Source organism: Petromyzon marinus, unplaced genomic scaffold, assembly GCF_048934315.1.
Source record: "Petromyzon marinus isolate PM22_M1 ecotype Great Lakes invasive population unplaced genomic scaffold, UKy_Petmar_22M1.pri1.0 PM_G_Scaffold_9, whole genome shotgun sequence".
Lineage (NCBI taxonomy): Eukaryota > Metazoa > Chordata > Hyperoartia > Petromyzontiformes > Petromyzontidae > Petromyzon > Petromyzon marinus.
In genome coordinates this window covers 4652352-4662943 of record NW_027423046.1, presented here as the reverse complement: position 1 = coordinate 4662943, position 10592 = coordinate 4652352, and positions in this window count along the sequence as shown.

Below are 10592 nucleotides of genomic sequence, written 5' to 3'. Positions count from 1 at the left end.
ATTGCATATGGCTCGCAGATAAAACAAAATATTCTCACTTGTTTTAATCCATCCATCGATTTTTCACTGCGCATGTCCTGTTCAGGGCTGCAGGAGCAATTGTCCATTATTTTAATTGGATGATACTGGCCTACGTTTGCCGTTGCTGGGTAAAACAGGTAAACGCCCCCTTTTGAATCAGTCTGAGACTGCGTCTGCTCGGTCATTAGCTCAAAGCTAACCCTTCGACGAAGAAGATGGCGAAAAGAAAAAAAGACGACGAGTATCGTACATTTCAGGACGAATGGACCGAAGAATTCGCCTTTGTGGAGAGAGCGGGTTCTGCAGTGTGTCTAATTTGCAATGACAAAATTACATCGTTGAAACGGTCGAATGTAAAGCGGCACTTCGACACGCGCCACGCTACCTTTGCATCAAAATACCCTGCGGGAGACAGCAGAAAGAAAGCGTGCCAAGAGCTTCTGAGCAGGGTGCAAGCTAGCCAGCAGCAACTCCGCGTATGGACCCGGCAAGGTGACTATAATTCGGCTAGCTTTGCTGGTTCTTTAGCAATAGTGAGGAACGGAAAACCATTCAAAGATGGCGAGTATGCTAAAACGTTCATGCTGGATGTAGCCAATGAACTTTTTGATGATCTTCCGAACAAAGACAAGATAATCAAACGGATACAAGACATGCCTCTGTCGGCAAGAACTGTTCATGATCGTACCATCGTAATGGCAAACAAAGTGGAGGAAACGCAAGTGAAGGACATAAATGCAGCGCCGTTCTTTTCTCTGGCTTTGGATGAGTCAACAGACGTGAGCCATTTGTCGCAGTTCAGCGTGATTGCAAGATATGCTGTTGGTGACACACTGCGCGAAGAAAGTCTTGCTGTTCTGCCATTAAAAGGGTCCACAAGAGGTGAGGATTTATTCAAGTCTTTCATGGAGTTTGCTCAAGAAAAAAGTCTACCTATGGATAAACTTCTCTCAGTGTGTACTGATGGTGCTCCGTGTATGGTGGGGAAAAACAAAGGATTTGTGGCGCTTCTCCGTGAACATGAAAATAGACCCATCCTAAGTTTCCATTGCATTATACACCAGGAGGCACTTTGTGCTCAGATGTGTGACAGGCAGTTTGGCGAAGTGATGTCGCTGGTCATTCGTGTGATCAACTTTATTGTTGCCCGAGCCTTAAATGATCGCCAGTTTAAAACACTGCTGGATGAAGTTGTAAATAACTATCCTGGTCTGCTTTTGCACAGCAATGTGCGTTGGTTGTCAAGAGGGAAGGTGCTTAGCCGTTTTGCGGCTTGCCTGAACGAAATCCGGACTTTCCTTGAAATGAAAGGCGTCGGGCATCCTGAGCTAGCCGACACCGAGTGGCTCCTCAAGTTTTACTATCTCGTAGATCTGACTGAACATCTGAACCAGCTCAACGTGAAAATGCAAGGCATTGGAAATACAGTGTTATCCCTTCAACAAGCTGTATTTGCTTTTGAAAACAAGCTGGAGCTTTTCATCACGGATCTTGAAACAGGTCGTTTACTACATTTTGAAAAACTGAGCCAATTTAAAGATGCATGCACAGCAAGTGAGCCCATTCAAAACCTTGATCTCCACCAGCTAGCTGGCTGCACATCCAGTCTCCTACAGTCCTTCAAAGCACGCTTTGGAGAATTTCGTGAGCACACTCGTCTTTTTAAGTTCATCACCCATCCAAACGAGTGTTCACTGAACACAGCCGACCTGAATTACATCCCTGGTGTCTCCGTCAGAGATTTTGAAGCAGAAGTGGCTGACCTGAAGGCCTCAGACATGTGGGTGAATAAGTTCAAGTCACTGAATGAAGATTTGGAAAGAATCACACGACAGAAAGCGGAGTTGGCGAGCAAGCACATGTGGACAGAAATGAAAAAACTCCAACCCGAAGACCAGCTGATTCTCAAAACTTGGAACGCGCTTCCTGTCACATACCACACACTGCAGCGTGTGAGTATTGCTGTATTGACCATGTTTGGATCTACGTATGCATGTGAGCAGTCATTCTCACATCTTAAAAACATCAAGTCCAACCTACGATCACGTTTAACGGATGAAAGCCTCAACGCTTGCATGAAGCTTAACCTCACCAAGTACCAACCCGACTACAAAGACATCAGCAAATCCATGCAGCACCAGAAGTCGCATTAATGGTGAGTGTTATAACAACATTATTTAAAAGAATAAATTCAGAGGCTTATTATACTGACATTTAGTTGAATTCACTTTTAAAATATATTATATGGCTCTCACTGAAATAAATTTCCAAATTTTTTGCTTTCATGGCTCTCTTAGTCAAAAAGGTTCCCGACCCCTGGTCTATTGCTTGTGTGTTCTCTGGTGTACTTGAAGATTTGATGAATGTGCAAATGCCTTCCCGCACACACTGCACTTGAAAGGTTTCTCTCCTGTGTGTTCTCTGGTGTGATTTAAGACCAGATGACCGTGAAAATGCCTTCACACACAGTGCACCTGAAGGGTTTCTCTCCCGTGTGTTTTCTGGTGTGTTTTTAGAGCAGATGACTGTGAAAATGCCTTCACACACACACTGCACTTGAAGGGTTTCTCTCCCGTGTGTGTTCTCTGGTGTGTTTTAAGAGCAAACGAATCTGAAAATGTCTTCCCACACACAGTGCATTTGAAGGGTTTCTCTCCCGTGTGTGTTCTCTGGTGAATTTTAAGAGCTGATGACTGTGAAAATGCCTTCCCACACACAGTGCACTTGAAGGGTTTCTCTCCCGTGTGTGTTCTCTGGTGTGTTACAAGATTACATGACTGTGTAAACGCCATCCCGCACATCGTGCACATGAAGGGTTTCTCTCCCGTGTGTGTTCTCTGGTGGTTCTGAAAAACTGATGGCCATGCAAATGCCTTGTTACACACAGTACATTTAAAGGGTTTCTCTCCCGTGTAAGTTCTCTGGTGCCGTGTCAAATTTCCAGTCATGTCCGTGCTGTATGCATGCTGGTCGCATTGTTGACTTGTCATACCGAGCTGCGCTGAGTGCCTTTGCTCCATCAGACCAATTCTGCAGAGGAAGCGTCAGCTGCAGACATAAAAAATAATATCCACACCATCTACATGTCAGGCACAGAGGAATGCACACGTGACTTACACGTCTATACTTATTAATATATTCATGATGTAATGAAAAGTTTCTCAAATTCATCAGATTTGATGAACGTGCAAATGCCTTCACGCACACACTGCAACTTGAAGGGTTTATCTCCCGTGTGTGTTCTCTGGTGTACTTTAAGATGTGGTGACTGTGCAAACGCCTTCACGTACAGAGTGCACCTGAAGGGTTTCTCTCCACGGGCTATGGCACACAATGAGAGGGAAAATGTCATTAATATGCCTGGAAGCCTTCATATCTTCAAGATGAATGTTAACCCAAAACTCTAAGCACACAATTTCGGCTGTCTGACTACAAAAGGAATATTTATGAAAACTAAATTCAGCTGACATAGCAAAGGGTTTTGAAAACAATACTATTTGTGTTTTGCAGAAATGCATGAATTAATGTTCAATCGCAACTCAGGTGTGAGTCCAGGCTCAGATGTTCTTGAATGCTGGGGATGAACAGTTCTGACTTCAGCTGCATGTGTGTGCTGTGTTCACATCCTGTTTCCATTCTTACAAAGAGTTCCAGAGGAAAACAAAACTAAACTATTGCTTTGATATAACCTCCGTGTTCAACCTAGTTAAGAGACTTTACTGCAAACACAAACTTGACACTGTCACACACTGCCATGAGTAAACAGGTGGTGGTGTGACCAGCACCATGCCTGGCCACCTTCATCTGCTCAGCATTAATTCTACCTCACTCCACCAAGTAATGAATCGAGGATCAATCAACATAGCCGAGGCTATCCGTGTCTCTGTCTCTCTCTCCCCGTGGTGAAGGTGTTCCCTTCCACACATTCAGAGTCAACAGCGGCACGCGCTTAGCGTCTTTGACCGATAGATACATTGACACACGTATTGTTGGTTCTTTCAGTAAAGTCACGTAGATAGAAAATAAAAATAACAGATTAAATTTAATAAGATAAAGACCACTTGTGTTGCGATCGAAACGTCGTGGGTTTTTTGCTTCATTTTTATTTTTTTTATTTTTCATTAAATTTATTATCTTTTATTTTATTTTCTGTCTACGTGACTTTACCGAAAGAATCAAGAATATTAATTCCTGCAGTCACCAAAGTTTTAAGTCAAAACATTCACACACGTTGACAAAGACTCACCTTGTGTTGTTGTGGGCAGGTCGCTTCTGATAACAAGAGCGGTATAGCAGCTCAAGCGGGCTTGGCCTGGTAACAAAAGAAAAAAAACTGCGTGAATATTGACAATAAAACAAAGTTACAAAGTGGCGAGCCGGGTGAAGACAAATTAAACTTAAGCGAGATAATTAAAGTGAATGCAATCAGGCGAGGGCAGGAGGCAAGGCCTCGCGTGGCTAGGCCCCGCGTTGTAAAGTTCCAACCTGGACGTCGATTCCAATGCTCGCTGCTACTCAACTGACATCCCTACGAGAGAGAGGCTCTACCTTGGTAAACAACAACAACAACAACCACCACGACCACCACCACCACAACGATGAGAATTTCTCACCTCGGATTTCAGTGCAAGCGCGCACACGGCAGCTTCCTGTTACCTCGCGACAGCAGGAAGTAGTATGACGTCACTTCCCTCCCACCAACGGCTCTTTAACTGAATAAATTATGTTAATGACGCCGGCCCATATGTCGAGGGATGGGGGCGTGGGCGCTGAACCCGTCGAAATAAACTTGCGACGGCTTTAACGGACACATTATGTTAATGAGCCAACAGTCACTGGGCGTAGCTTTGCCCAAATAAGGATTGCCACTGGACCGATATCGGCAGACCCAAGGGGAGGTGACGTCACGCTCAAGAGCGCGGGGGACGGCGGAGGGGTGAATACCTTACGTCAGTAGCGAGGTACACCTCCCCCTGGCGTTTCACGCCGATGAGGTATTGCAGAGTGGTGACGTCACAGAGTTGGAGATTAAGTTGATTTAGATTCATTTTCCATTGCTCCTTCCCTTGGGTGTGTGAGCTCAGCTACAACAACGTGGACATTATTGAGTAACACTGTGTGTGTGTACACTGTGTGTATGTACACTATGTCACTGTGTGTCGCTGTGTGTCACTGTGTGTGTCACTGTGTGTGTGTACACTGTGTGTTTGTACACTGTGTGTTTGTACACTGTGTGCGTGTGTCTACACTGTGTGTATACACTGTGTGTGTGTACACTCTGTGTGTGTACACTGTGTGTGTGTATACACTGTGTGTGTACACTCTGTGTGTGTACACTGTGTGTGTATATACACTGTGTGTGTACACTGTGTGTGTGTGTGTACACTGTGTATGTGTACACTGTGTGTGTACACTGTGTGTGTGTACACTGTCTGTGTGTGTGTACACTGTGTGTGTACACTGTGTGTGTATATACACTGTGTGTGTACACTGTGTGTGTGTGTACACTGTGTGTGTGTACACTGTGTGTATACACTGTGTGTGTACAGTGTGTGTGTACACTGTGTGTGTACACTCTGTGTATACACTGTGTGTATACGCACTGTGTGTGTGTACACTGTGTGTGTGTACACTGTGTGTGTGTACACTGTGGGGGGCACAGTCATCTCAGTCGACCAATGGGCATCTTTTCATCAATTTATTATTTTCCAATTTTCTTATTTTTTTGTTTTCTATTCACGTGACTGTTCCGAAAGAACCAAGAATGTGGTAGCACATTCTCTATTTATTGCAGAGGTTCAAGGTTAAAATCCGACAGGCACACCTGGCTACCTCAGTAACATTCACCACAATATGCGCGGTCTGCTAAACGGCAGATGTAAAACATAACGTTGCGTCATTCACAACGCACAGGTCATTGCATGTTGGTGTCACGGTCAAAATTGGGTTAATTCCAAACATTATCCAGAAACTCCACAACGGAGACACGCACCCCTTGTACCAACGACGGAGGCACAGGGACAGACGCTCGATTACGTTGGAATCGATCTGCAGACGGCCAGCCGCTCCGTGTCGCCTCATCTCGACCCCGCAATCCCAACCAGGTGAAAGTCCGCATCGATCCGAACCCCCGGCAAAGGCATTGTCTACTTAACGACGAGAGAAAATTCACACGAAATGTCCTTTTCAATGAATAAGCTTTTAATGAGGAAATACAATTATACAATTCAAGACATAATACAATTAAAAGTTGTTTCATTTTCAAACTTCAAAACGGAGCATCGGGTACTTGCGTGGAGGCGTCGTTCGTGTGCAATTTTTTTCGTAACTTTCCTGGCCCAAGGCCGCAAATGGTTGTGAGGGGCGCCGCAGGTGGTCAGGCTTGCTTCAACCCTTGGTTGTGAACATCCAGACGTGAATCAGCAAGGAGCATTCCAAATTTACACGCGACGCTGAGTGTCTCTCTCCGTGTCTCTGTATCCTAGTTGTCTCTGTCTCGTTCCCGTGTCTCTCTCCCCGTGTCTCTCTCCCCGTGTATGTCTCCTAGTGTCTCTTCGTGTCTCTTTCCCGTGTCTCTCCCAGTGTCTCTCTCCCCGTGTCTCTCTACCCAAACACGAACGATACAACAACACGACGTTCGGAGTGCAAAGTTGAGAGAGAGAGAAATGAGCATTTTCCCGGCGGGCGTAACTGGGTGGGGCCGTGGGCTTCCAGTTACTGTAGCGGCCTAGTGCGTGCTCCGTCCACTGCTGCCCTGAGGGAAAGTCGCGCTCTCTCCACTGCTGCCCTGGGGTGGGGTCGTGCTCTCTCCGCTGCTGCCCTGAGGGAGAGCCGTGCTCTCTCCACTGCTGCCCTGAGTCAGGGTCGTGCCCCGTCCACTGCTGGCCGGAGGGAGCCCCGTGCTCTCCACTACTGGCTTGAGGGAGAGCCGCACTATCTCCACCGCTGCCGTGAGGGAGCCAGACTCTCTCTCCTCTGCTGCCCTGAGGCAGGGTTGTGCTCCATCCACTGCTGCCCTGAGGGAATGCCGTGCTACGTCCACTGCTCCCCCGAGATGTCGCGGGCGCTGCCCCAGAGCAAGGAGGCGCTGCTGCAGTCATTCAACAAGCGGCTCAAGGACGACGTGCGCTCCATCCTGGACAACTTCACGGAGATCGTTCGAGACGGCCAAGGGTTGTGTGGGCTTCACTGGGGCTGTCTGGACGGGCAGCAGAGACACGAGAGGCCAAGAAACAACATTCCAGTCGTGGGCTGAGCTCAAGGAGGGCTAACTCGAGCACCATCCTGCGGCGGGGAAAGGAGGCGGTGCAAGCGTTTTTCAGCCGAGCCCACAACAGCCAAGAATCTGCTGTCTGGGAGAGGGGGGTGGGTGCTGTTAAACCCTAGCACATGGGCGAGAAGCCGTGCATGTATGACGAGTGCGGCAAGACGTTTTTCTCACGCTCGGCCTACAAGTATATATATTTTTCTATTCCACTTGTGTGTAAATCTGTGTATACCCGGATATTTTAGAGATGGCAATTCTCCTGCTGTGTGTCCTACTGCTGTCCCTCCCGGCCATATCTAGTGCCCCACTCAACTCTACAAACGGCTACCCTCGTTATTTTGCGTCAATACTTGTTGCTCGACTTGCCACTACACCTGCAAATGAAACAGCTCATAGACACTTTTACACTCCATCATTGTATCCTTTTAAACCCTATCTTTGTCCCATTACTTCACCAGCACTCCTTCCAAACTTCATTCTGCTCTTAAAAATAACACCATCTGCGAGCTGCTGCTATTCGTCCAAGGTTCGCCGCTCTTCATCCTTTCACAGAAAATACTTATGCAAACTGTTAATTCTACCTTTCTTATTTCTGGGTGGTATTGAACTTCATCCTGGACCAAATGAAAAGAGCTCGTATAATTCTGTAGATTTTTCTGGCAGGAAAGGTGTTGGTGTTCTACATGTCAACATCAGAGGGCTTGTGATTAAATTAAGTCAACTAAAACTAGAAGTGGCAAATCTTGACCCGGACATTTTTTGCCTAACAGAAACATTTCTCACTCCTGCCGTCAATGACTTGCAGATTACGATTGAAAACTACAACCTTTTTCGGCTTGACCGAGGATCTAAAGGAGGTGGAATTGCCATCTATGTTCGTAACACTATTGCATGTTCACCAGCTCACTCCTTGTTTAAAAAATGTTGCTTTGAAGGTCTGGCTCTCAGAATAACTCTCCCAAATAATCAACAGATATTGGTAGTGTGCTGCTATAGACCGCCTTGTGGGAAGGATGTTGAAGCTGCATCGGCACTGAGAGAGCTTTTTGGGGGCGTCCCTAAAGGTGAAATTATTTTAGTGGGTGATCTAAATTGGAATTGGCTAAACCCGCTGGCCATGGCCACAAATTTTACAGATGAATTGTACATGTTTCAATTAATAAATGTCCCCACAAGACCCAACCTAAAAAATCCGGGACAGTCAACTCTGCTTGACGTCCTATTGACAAATGCCCCTCACAATTTCGCACTGACTGGTGTTCTGGGTAATAACCTTAGTGATCACTCCTTCATTTTTGGTGTGAGATCATCAGCCAGACCCAAAGCCCCCCCTAAAATTGTTGAGAAGCACTCTATGAGGCACTTCAGCTCTCAGGCATTTACTAATGATGTGCTTCACTCGGATATTGATAAGGTCTGTGATATCCCCAACCTGACTACGGCTTGGGAGACTTTCAGGTACACATTTCTCCAAATTCTTAACAAACATGCTCCGTTGGTTAGATTTAAAACTAAAGGCAACCGCCCACCATGGTATGATCCTTTGATTACAAAGCTCATGAAAACTAGGGACAAGGCTTGGGCATGTGCTCAGAAAAGTAATTTGGCAAATGACTGGCTAGAATACAGGATTTTAAGGAATAGATGCGTAAAAAAAATATGACATGCAAAAAATGCCTACTTTTCCTCCACTCTCCTGGAATCACATGGAAATGCCAGGATTTTTGGAAAACAATCAAATCTATCGAAAAGGCATCTAAAACAGAAAATCTGCCCGTTGAGCTTCACCGAAATGGGGATCCCCAAAAAATAGTTGACAATTTTAACCTTCATTTTTCTGAAGCTGGTAATCTTTTTGATAATGTATTGGGAGTCACCCCTGCTCCTGCAAATTCCTACACCCCTGTCCAAACATTAAACGAATTTAGTTTCCAACCAATCCACGAAAGTAATGTTCTGAAACAACTGTCCTATCTCAAAGGGTCCTCCTCTACCGGAGCAGATAGTTTTCCCGTCTTTGCTCTACTAACTGTTGGTCACCTAATGTACAAACCTATAGCCCATATTTTCAACCTGTCCATCAAAGAAGCATCAGTTCCTCTAGAATGGAATCATTCTTATGTCCGTCCACTTCACAAAGGGGGCCCTAAAGATGATCCCAATAACTACCGACCTATCTCAATTTTGTCCCCATTGATGAAAATTTTTGAGAAATTTTTGAACTACCAAATTAGCAGTTTCCTGTCCACCAACAATCTACTAGATCTAAAACAATCTGGGTTCCGGAAAAAATCCAGCACCACATCTGCTGCATTAGACTCTTTGAATCAAATTTACAATAGCCTTGATAATAAGCAGTACTGTGCCTTTTCTAGATTTAAATCTTTCGTGACTGCTAGGATCCATACTCTTTGGTTCTATTGGGTAAAGTCACGTAGGTGAAAATAAAATAACAAAAAATCACGACGTTTCGGCCACAACACAAGCGGCCTTCATCAGGTGAAGGGACGAGACTGTCTGGAGGACAGCGCTGGAGTGGGAGAAGCCACGCTCAGATCACGACCTTTAAGCTGTGTGAGAAGAAACAAAGCGCCTTGACAAAGGAATTAGCATATAATTTAGCATTGAAATGGCTCATTGAAATAGCTAAGTTAAAGTATACACATCCGCAGAGGCACCCCTTGACAAAGGAATTAGCATAGAATTTAGCATTGAAATAGCTGAGTGATTAGCTTGTAACTGGTCACAGAAATAGCTATGTTAAAGTCAGAGCATATACATTCACCGAGGCACCTAGTACAAATCAAACAGGAGAATTTAGCGAAACACAACCACGCTCAGACTGCGGACCTTTAAACTGTGTGCGAGCAAACAAGGTGTTCTGACAAAGAAATTATCATAAAAATTAGCATTTGATTGGCCGATTTTAGAAAAGAGGTGGTGTACGTGCCGGTGGACTTGCCGTTTGGCGCGGGGGGGGGGGGGGAGAGGGGGAGTTTACCTATTGATGGTGTGAAAAGGGAATTTATAAGAGCTGCGAAAGTTTGGGGTACCACTACTTGAAAAATATACTGTACCATTGAAATTAGTTTAATGTTTAGTTCGATTTAGAACATCTTTCCAATGGTTGCTAATTTGAAACCATCTTCTCGGTTGAAATTGTGTCTGTGTTTGTAGATCTGAATTGCCTCATGAACAAATCTCTGATAAAAACCCGTGGGTTTGCAAAGAACCTTGGTATCGGAGAAAATTATATCGTGATCCCCCACAGCGATGTAACATTGATCAGCCACGGCATAAAAAT